This window comes from Ruditapes philippinarum, unplaced genomic scaffold, assembly GCF_026571515.1.
Source record: "Ruditapes philippinarum isolate M1 unplaced genomic scaffold, ASM2657151v2 ctg57_1_1_1_1, whole genome shotgun sequence".
NCBI classification, from domain to species: domain Eukaryota; kingdom Metazoa; phylum Mollusca; class Bivalvia; order Venerida; family Veneridae; genus Ruditapes; species Ruditapes philippinarum.
This window is the reverse complement of record NW_026855294.1, coordinates 1,139,245-1,150,482: the sequence shown is the minus strand read 5'-3', so window position 1 is coordinate 1,150,482 and position 11,238 is coordinate 1,139,245.

The following is an 11,238-nucleotide window of genomic DNA, read 5'->3' as shown; positions in this document are numbered from 1 at the left end:
ATTTTTATTGTAAGGATTGTGGCGGGTTTGCTGTCCCTTTTTAGAAAAAAAAAAAAAATTAAAAAAGGGGCAAGGGATTACTACATTGTAGAAAACCCTAAAATTTTTGGGGAAAAAAAGTGAAATGAAAATTTTATTTCTTTTACCTTTCGGGTTAACATAAAAGGGTTGTATTTTAATTAAAAAATGAAATTTTTCTTAGTGGTTTTTGTTTTTTTCCCATTTTTTTTGGTTTTAATTTCTTTTCTTCGGGAATAATTAAAAAAGGCAAAAATTACTTTTTAGCCAATTATATACTAATTTTATACAAAAGATAATTTTACATAATTTAAATTTTAGGCCTACTGCAATAATATTTAACAATTTAAAATATAAGAATAGTTCTTTTTATGTTAATAATTGTTTTAGTTATTTAAACACTAAAACAGCATTACAATCTTCTGAAGCAGTTCATCTAACATACTTATCTTTTTAATTTATAACTGACCACTGTTTTAGGGATTTCAATGGCAATATGCTCAATTTAACCAATGATTTGACTGTATACAGGAAGCATAGACCTGCTGATATTTCCATCAGGATTTTATAGTGTTATCTCGGACATTTCACTACAACTCTGAAATACTTTTTATTTCAAGTTCTTCAATACTGAAGAGCTTCCTCCCATATTGTAAGTAATTTTTGCCGAAATCAAAATATACAAAAATTACCTCTCAGAAACATTAAAAAATGCTTTCTTCATTAAGAAGCATAATATTATACAGTCTAATACATTGTAAATTTTTCACAGAAAGAATTCTTTCAAAGGAGCATTTTTAAAGACTAGAGGAATCCATTAATTAGTTAGCTCATTCTAATGTACACCGAGTTTCTTCAATAAAATCTTACTATATGTCCAGACAAATCAATGCTTGTTTGATATTAAAATTTAAAAACTTTTATTTAAATCAATCTTTTGATTTGATAAATTGATTTTTCCCCCATTTATATGCAAATTTAAATACAAAAGGGCAATTTTTAACAAATTATTCTCTTTGATCAAGATAATACAACATAGTTCAAGGCTTCTTCAAATACATTGCAATATAACAATGATTTTCAGTCATTTGCACTATTACTTACAAGTGGATTTTAAAATCATTACAGGAACATAAAGTTTCTTGAATTTTCCTTATCTCTGTCATATCAATATGGTAACTTTTGTTCTCATTGATTTTTAAAGCTATTTCATTGTTTCATATTACTGTAATAGATCTATAGAAATCAATATACTTTTGTATTAATATTTCATTTAAACTTATCCATTCACAAACAAGTAACTTGATACAAAATTTTGCACACTGAGACAAGAGTGTAAAAGCTTATTAATAAATTACAAAAAAAAAATCAAGTTTGTTCAGCAATAAAATTGTCCTTTTAATTCTTTTATCTTTCACAAAAAATATTATAATATAAGCACCACATATTCTTATACTTAAATAAATACAAATTTATTTACTCATGCTCTTGTTTTATTTATGATAAAGGTTCGTTTTGCTTTGTCTTGGAAGAGTTTTAAAGGATTTTAATATTAAAATATGAAAACTGATCAACAATCAGTATCAAATTAGGTCTGGCTCTATACTGGTTCTATTATCATTACTGCTAAAACTTACACCTCTATAAATGCATGTGAGACTTATGGATTATTATTGAATAGCCATTAGATTTTATTACTTTAAATTTGAATGTTCATAATCTGCATAAATATTTGCTTTGAAATAATGAAACATTTCTCTTCTATATCTCAGAAGTCAATTTTTCCTTATATTCTCTAAACAAAATATTTTATTTTTTTTACAAGTCAAATATTTCAAGCACAATCTTTTGTTATTATTTCCTATCAGCGAATCAATGACAAGGTATTGTTTGATTAACAATATGAATCAATTTTATACCTTATTTTTCTCAGGTAGATCTGCGACCGTCTCTTCTATTGACTTTGGACGGTTCTTCTTTTTATATTTATCCTTTTTTCTCTTTTTGCTACAATTCAATACTGAAGAGCTTCCTCCCATATTGTAAGTAATTTTTGCCGAAATCAAAATATACAAAAATTACTTCAAAAGGAGAACAAACTATTTTGCAATATTTTAAATCTAGTCCATTTATCCAAAAGTCTCATATTTAACATTTAATTCCACTTTGGGATCAAAATTCCAACAAAATTTGATCATTTTTATTTTGCGTCTGCTCATTTTACATTGTCGTCTGCTACAAGAACTTGTTGACAATATCAGACAACAATCACTTGTGCTTGGTGTACGCTTCAACTGTTCTATAGTACTAGTGAAGTATCATGTTTACTATCCAGAGACATTTTATATACATTACCTACAAATCTATTTACCAAATTAAACCGTAGGTAATATATAACCATTATGCATTTGTTTCCACCTTTGCGGTGGTTTCCTTTTACGTAAAAGCAATACAAATCCGCAGATTAAAATGTCACTTGATTCATTATTTATACTTCTTAATTATGGTTCACTTTGTAGAAATTAACTATTGGTTTTAATTAGATTTGACCAACCACAGTTATAAACCACAAAACAATGACCGCATTAAACTAACATGAAATGTTTAAAATCCATTCCTATACATACAGCTTAAAATAAATTAGTTTGCTCTGCAGGAATTAAAATGAGATAAACTTATGTCCTGTTAAAATTATATTAACAATGTACTTTTTACGTTTAGTTGTTTGACCATTTCATAGAAAATTATTTCGAAAGACTATAAAAATTGCCATTAAACTCTGACAGTTTTAAACACCTATTTATCTTTAACCATCACATCTAAATAAACAAATATAAATCCAATTTTCACATAACAATTTAAAGACACTTGGTTTTATATTTATCAGCACTTTGTGACCACTTTAAAATCGACCAAAACTTCACGTTCAATATTAACACTGGAAGCTTATGTAGCCGCTTTGAAATCCTGACAATTTGAATAGTACCCTTCATAACACCTGTATGTCCACAATAGGTGTTATTTATATTTTATGTTTACATATTTCAATTAACCAAACATATATAGTAATGAACAGTAACTAATAATTTATAGATCATATTTTAACAGCACAATTTTGGACAGAATAAAAATAGTTGTGCAAAATTAGTCGACTGAATCTAATGTTTTAATATGTCATTTTAAATATACCTCCGCAAATTAAATTGTTTGAAATAATATAAGTCAAGATTTAATCAATTGCATTTTGTCAGATCATTAGATTAAATAAGATTTTGAACATTAATATTCAATACGTGATTTTAGTTTAAACTTTGATATAAAAAACAAACAAATATATTGCAACTTTGCTTGAAAAGCAATTCTATTTTAAACTTTAGATAAATTTGATAGCTGCATGTGTGCAGTATTTAATATAGCCACACAAATATGGTTAATAAGAATTTCATATTGTCATGGAGGTGCAAAATTTATAGAGCACTGAGCATGTCCTGCTTAGAAATTAATTTTAATATATTTTGTACATGTACATGTATATTGTTTAGTGGAAATTAACGGCACTTCCTTTTTTTTTAAATTCCAGTATTGCATGAAGTATGAAATAGTTTAAGGAGTTGTTGTGGTTTTATTACGTCTTAAATGCAACATCTTCTATAGTGCATTATTGCCATTTTACAGAGTTTTTATTTTGTCTATATCTTATGTCACAATTTTATTGGATAACTGTGACATATACATGTACACGACTGCTGTCGATTAGTAAAGTTTTTTCTCTTTTTTTTCCATATAAAGTGATACTGCTGCAATATAAGTTTGTTATAAAGATAACTGACATGCTATATTGCCATGTTTGAATGGTTGTTTGCAATATAACCCTTTCTTAGTGGCTCAGGTTATATAAACTTACAACTGTTTATACTTAGTCATATAACCTGTCTGAGACATCTTTATAACCAAAAGTGTATCAAGCATTTATACAACACACTGACCATAGCAGTATTGTTAAATTTACTACATATAGTGTAATTAAAGAAGATTGCCAATAAAGTTAATTACGACAGCCTTATTTAAAAGTGTGACGCCCTTTACTACAATATCAATTTGTAATTTAGACATAAAATCCAGGGTTGCTTCAGTGCTTCCATTGGGACTGCTCATTAAAGAGATATTACTTTGACCATGTAGATAGTAAATTGGTAGTTTTATGAAAAATTGGCCACTCAGAATAATAGGTTTACTTCAAATGGAAACAGATTTATTGAAAATAGATTTACAACTACCCTGTATACATCAATACATTGATCTTGTTTTTTTATTTTATTGAGTGTTAATTTTGCCAAGATTGGCAAACAGTAGTTACACAGGAATTTCTGTTCTGATTTATTTCGCAGTTTAGTGTATTATCTTTAATCTTCCGTATGTGATATCAGAAAATGCAGGGCTCATGCTTTTTATTCTTGCCTTAACATCTACATCAACTCAAAGACTCGTCAAACCTCTGAACTAAAAAATAATGAAAGAGCTTTGTAGATGTACATGCTTTTATGTATAAATTTAGCCAATTATAATTATGCACAAGAAACATGGCAATGCCATGAAACCAGGTTTTCAATTATCACCATTGTAGATAAATATGTTGTATTTGAAATACAAATACAAGCAACAAACAATGTAACTATGTGCAATGTAAAACATGAATAATGTAGGAGGAATTGCCACTGAAGAAGTGTTCACTATAATATTATGTATAAGGAAAAAAACAAAGGGCCATAATTAGGTCAAAAACTATCCAATCACAAAACCCCGACAATATGTGCCAGGGTGCTTGATGACAAAGCTTCTGTGAAAGTTTGAACAAAATCCGTTGAGAAATGTAGGACGAGTTCAGCACAGAAGAATTTGTTCACTATAATTATATTGATAATTCTGTATAATGAAAAACAAGTTACAAAGTAGACATGAAATAATATATCATATCTTTTTTAAATTACCTCCAAAGATGATATGACCTTTGACTGCCAAATCAAGTTAAAATCATGTAAACAGGATTTTCAATGTTAATGTCACTGTGACCTTGACCTTGGAGCCAGCCATGCGGAACATGCGTTCTGCACGTCATCTTGATGTGGTAAACATTTGTCTGAAGTTTCATCAAAATTCTTCAAAGGGTTGAAGAGTTACAGAGCGGACAGGTTTTCAATGTTAATGAAATCATGTAAACAGGATTTTCAATGTTAATGTCACTGTGACCTTGACCTTGGAGCCAGCCATGCGGAACATGCGTTCTGCACGTCATCTTGATGTGGTAAACATTTGTCTGAAGTTTCATCAAAATTCTTCAAAGGGTTGAAGAGTTACAGAGCGGACAGGATTTTCAATGTTAATGTCACTGTGACCTTGACCTTGGAGCCAGCCATGCGGAACATGCGTTCTGCACGTCATCTTGATGTGGTAAACATTTGTCTGAAGTTTCATCAAAATTCTTCAAAGGGTTGAAGAGTTACAGAGCGGACAGGATTTTCAATGTTAATGTCACTGTGACCTTGACCTTGGAGCCAGCCATGCGGAACATGCGTTCTGCACGTCATCTTGATGTGGTAAACATTTGTCTGAAGTTTCATCAAAATTCTTCAAAGGGTTGAAGAGTTACAGAGCGGACAGGATTTTCAATGTTAATGTCACTGTGACCTTGACCTTGGAGCCAGCCATGCGGAACATGCGTTCTGCACGTCATCTTGATGTGGTAAACATTTGTCTGAAGTTTCATCAAAATTCTTCAAAGGGTTGAAGAGTTACAGAGCGGACAGGATTTTCAATGTTAATGAAATCATGTAAACAGGATTTTCAATGTTAATGTCACTGTGACCTTGACCTTGGAGCCAGCCATGCGGAACATGCGTTCTGCACGTCATCTTGATGTGGTAAACATTTGTCTGAAGTTTCATCAAAATTCTTCAAAGGGTTGTAGAGTTACAGAGCGGACAGGATTTTCAATGTTAATGTCACTGTGACCTTGACCTTGGAGCCAGCCATGCGGAACATGCGTTCTGCACGTCATCTTGATGTGGTAAACATTTGTCTGAAGTTTCATCAAAATTCTTCAAAGGGTTGAAGAGTTACAGAGCGGACACAATTTCGTTTGACGCCCATCCGCCCATCCGCCCATCTGCCCATCCGCCCATCCGCCCATCCGCCCGCCATACCCCAATCTAATAACCAGGATTTTCAAAATTGAAAACCTGGTTAATAAATTTAGTTGATTATAAAACCAATCTACTTTTTTGTTTTCCAGTTAAAACATATAGGCCACCGAGAAAGGTACAGCGAGCAGAAGTAACAGATGGTTGTAATCACAAGACATGGTAAAGGTTTTCAAGACCTGGTACAGTTAGTGATTGTGCTACACTCTCAAAGTGAGATGATGTTGAACAGGGATATCCCTTGCAGGCTACTGACTTGGCAACAAATGCAGGTGTTTTTGAAATAAAATGTCATCATAAGATAAAATTTTACCACAGACTCGTACATTTAATTTGAACATGTCTTGTCTGTCGAAAAAACATCTAAGTAAAGTTTTTGCAATGTTTATCCTACTGTAATTTTAAACATTTGCAATGTTTTATTTTGTAAATATTGGCTTAAATTATAAACATAATTTATTATGTGTATAAAGAGACAAAAAAGAAGAACATAATTATCTTAGTAATCCGGTTTAAAACTGGCATACAGTAAGTTCTACCTGCATGAAGCTGTCCAAGCTACTCCCTACATGTAACAGGTGTGACAATAGGGGTGTTTATAAAACAATACAACTGTTAGGTCACAGTTATTTCACGGTAACTGCAAATTTTAGTTCTATGCATATTTGATAACTGTAAACAAATAGCTGATGAATTTTTAGACCAATTTTGTGTGATAGGGTAGCTTTTAAAATGTCATGGTGGTGATTATTTGCTCCAAGTAATTTCTAAATCTCACGACAGGTAAAAAAGTTGTTGACCTTTATTTGTGACCTTGGCTTTGGTAAAGCAACCAAGATGATATGAAGTACCTGTGTGACATTGACCCTGGGCTGGGGGTAGTAACCTGGTTGTTGTGCTATGTTCACCATATAATTAAAACAAGAGCATTGCTAGGTGGAGCATTATATGCCCGAAAGTGATTTTTTTTTTTAGTAAAGATGAAGCATTTGTAAGACATGGGAATTAAATAAAGTATTACCTCCTTCACAAAACAATCCTCCTTTGAAGTTTCAATATTGTGGTCCAAATGGAACTTAAGTTATGCCCCAGAAACTGTTTTCAGTTCTAAGGTAATAGTGACCTTCACCTTTGACCTTGTGACCCCAAAATCAATAGGGGTCTTCTACCCAATATGGACAATCATACTATGAAGTTTAAACACAGTGGGCCATATGAAACTTAAGTTATGTTCCGACAACTGTTTTCAGTTTTAAGGTAATAGTGACCTTGACCTTGTGACCCCATAATCAATAGGGGTCTTCTACCCAATATGGACAATCATCCTATGAAGTTTGAACACTGTGGGCCAAATGGAACTTAAGTTATCCTCCGGAAACTGTTTTAAGGTAATAGTGACCTTGACCTTTGACCTTGTGTCCCCAAAATCAATAGGGGTCTTTTACCCAATATGGACAATCATCCTAAGAAGTTTGAACACTGTGGGCCAAATGGAACTTAAGTTATGCTCCGGAAACTGTTTTCAGTTTAAAGGTCATAGTGACCTTGACCTTTGACCTTGTGACCCCAAAATCAATAGGGGTCTTCTACCCAATATGGACAATCATCCTATGAAGTTTGAACACTGTGGGCCAAATGGAACTTAAGTTATGCTCCGGAAACTGTTTTCAGTTTTAAGGTCATAGTGACTTTGACCTTGTGTCCCCAAAATCAATAGGGGTCTTCTACCCAATATGGACAATCATCCTAAGAAGTTTGAACACTGTGGGCCAAATGGAACTTAAGTTATGCTCCGGAAACCAAGTTGCTAATGGACGGACAGACGGACGGACAGACGCCAGGGGGAATAACATAATATGCCCAAAATTCTTTCGGGCATATAAAAAATAATATTACAGCAGTCCAAGGCAAAAAGTTATGGACCAAAACATTTAACCCTTATGTGCAACCTTGAAGTTTGGAATGATGCTCTCTGCACATTCAGGCATGGTGGAGAAAAGTTTCCAGTAGTCAAATATGTTACTGAGAGACAGATTTTATAGATCGCCTTTGGAAAAAAGAAACAGTTCTAAAAAACAAACAGTCTGTTCCTGGTATTTTTTACATTCTGACGATATCTTCATTCATGTTGCACAAAAATGGTAGCTGGTTCTGATTTCTGGTTTAAAAAGTACAAACCACTGGCAAAGTCTAGCTATTCCAAAATACTGACAGTCTTATTTGCGGAATTAAATCTAGATGCCATATCTACAAGATCTTTTGCTACTTAAAAACTGACTTACCTATACCATCTGTGGGTATATACTGAGTTTACATTTAAATAATTTCATTTTTATTTTAAATATATAGTGAATGCAAGATAAATTCACATCAAAATAAGCTAGCTGAAAGTGAATTATAAGTGTAAATACTTCTCGATCATTCATTATTTACAGGGTAGATTTCAAAGCAATTCCACCAAGATATTTTGACATAATGGGACAAATTTCAGATCATTGGCTCGCTCTGGGTTTTTTTTCATAATTATTTTTGTTGTGCAAAATAACCCTAATATGAAATGCGTTAAAATGCTTTTAACTTAAATGGAGCTAAATATTCCACAAAAAATTAATTTTCAATTCAGATACTGAGTATATCTTTTTTGTATCTTTTGCATTTTTTTTGTTTAAATGCCCAAGTTGGTCTATGCATTCATTTCAAATCTTTTTGGACCCAAATGGAGTTGCTTTAAGAAAGTTGTGGTTGTTATTTAGTTTATTTTATTTCTCTCAATCTAAAAATAAACTGCATTAAAAATATTGACAACTGTTATATTATTTTAGTTGACTATAGACCAAATGAACATAAATTGCAATTCTATAAACTATTTGGTTAAGCAATTTGTGAGCTGTCAATACCCACTGATATTATCAATATATAATTATTGTTTAATATTGATTTCAAGCCAATTGACACCTTTTTACAGACATTGTTTAAAAGAAATGTTTAAACAGACTGCCAATCAATAATACTAACTGTTCTATATAATGCCATATCGAAGGGAGGTAACTTTATGCAAGCATGGATAATCCCCCTTTTAATATCTAAAAACATACTGAAGAACTTTAACTGATACTTAACCAAATATCTTACTTTAATGAATTGCTTCCCTTTAATTTGATAGTCGCACATTAAATTGCTCCTTAGACTGCCATGTGCAGGTATCTGTCATACAGACAGATTCCTTAAATGGAATTATATTTCATCAAACCTGAACAGTTTTATTTATAAGTTAACTAAGATATGTCATTATTCCTGAATATAAATTTAGTTTAACGTACGACTACCCCCTGTGCTTTGAAGATAATTACCTCACAACTTGCTGAATATCCTAAAGAACTTGTCCTGCTCCAATTTTTTGATCAATTTTACGTAAATCAAAATGAAAATTGAAACCAACTAGGTAAATATTGTAAAACTGTTTACAGAACAATTCCATACAGAATGGATCATATTATTTGTTTTCTGGAATTGATATAACGAGAAGCTATTGAAACAGCTAATTAAGGAAAATTTCTTAGAGGAATATATAGTTGTCATCTGCCACTATACAAGGGATGATCCAGAATTACCAAGACTTTGTTTATAACTCTCATAAGTTGAATATTGTCTTCATTAAATTCATACAAGCGTAAAGTTTCATCTATTTAATTACAAACTATTATTTATTAATTGGCATCCAGTTCTGTCTCAGGCCGCCATGGAAATGCCACAGCTCAAAGAACATGAAATATGCTGATATTTTCAAATACAGCTTAGCACCTGATACAAGAATGGATCTTGTAAAAAAATGTGTAAAACCCCAAACAGTCGAGCCAAATTTAATGTCATTTGAACATTTGATTCTTGTGTAATCAAGTTTGTAATGTTTGTAGTTGCAATGTTTACTTATATGAAAACTTCCATCATTCGTTTGGATAGTCTCCTTCAGAAACATCAATCATGACAAAAGAAACCGATACAAGTGTCTTGTCAGTCAAACAAGTGGTATAAATGAGCCGCGTCATGACAAAACCAATGTAATGCGTCTGCGACCAGCATGGATCCAGACCAGCCTGCGCATCTGCGCAGACTGATCAGGATCCATGCTGTTCGCTTACCAACTCTTTTACAAGTAGAGATACTGATAGCGAACAGCATGGATCCTGATCAGACTGCGCGGATGCACAGGCTTAGGTCTGGATCCATGCTGGTCGCAAACGCACTATGTTGGTTTTGTCATGACGCGGCTCAAATATTGTTTCTTTTCTTCTGGAAGTTGGACTTATCTTAAAAAATATACAGGTTGTTGGATGGATAGAAGTATGACCATGATATTAACGTTGTTCATCACTGTGGCACTTGAAAAAGACAATCTGCTTTCACATGCTGCCTTGCAGAAATTTTAATGTCATTAATTCTTTTTTACAAAATTCTGCTTGATGAATTGAATATATAGATCTAAGATTTATTTTCAGCATTTATTATTTTTATCCAAACATTTTTTTTATAATGACTGAAACTTAGTAAATCCAAGTCCATGGATTCATTTGCTTCCTAATCTGGGAATAATTAGCTACAGTAAACAAAATAAAATCAAACAACAGTTCAATAGTCATAGGTACACTTACAGTGAGCAACTTCTTATAAAAGGACTCCTTATGGTATCAGAAAACAATTAGTTCACTCAGTGGGTTATAAGGCATTAACCTTATAATGCATGCAGCGGCACATACTTTGAAAACATCTGGTATGTTTTTGACTTCACCCCTTATGATGTTCACGCTGTGCTTTGTATGCTTATTACTTTGTTTGCTTAGGTTTGCATGTGGTGGCCAACATGTAATTAATTGTTATAATTCTTGTTTCCTTGCAATGAGGATATATTAGTAATTAATACAGTATTTGTTATATGAACTTTTAATAAACTAGAAATGTGTCCATAGGACACGGATGCCCCCACAAGCCACTGTTCTGTCAATCTTATGACTCTCAGGTCAAATAT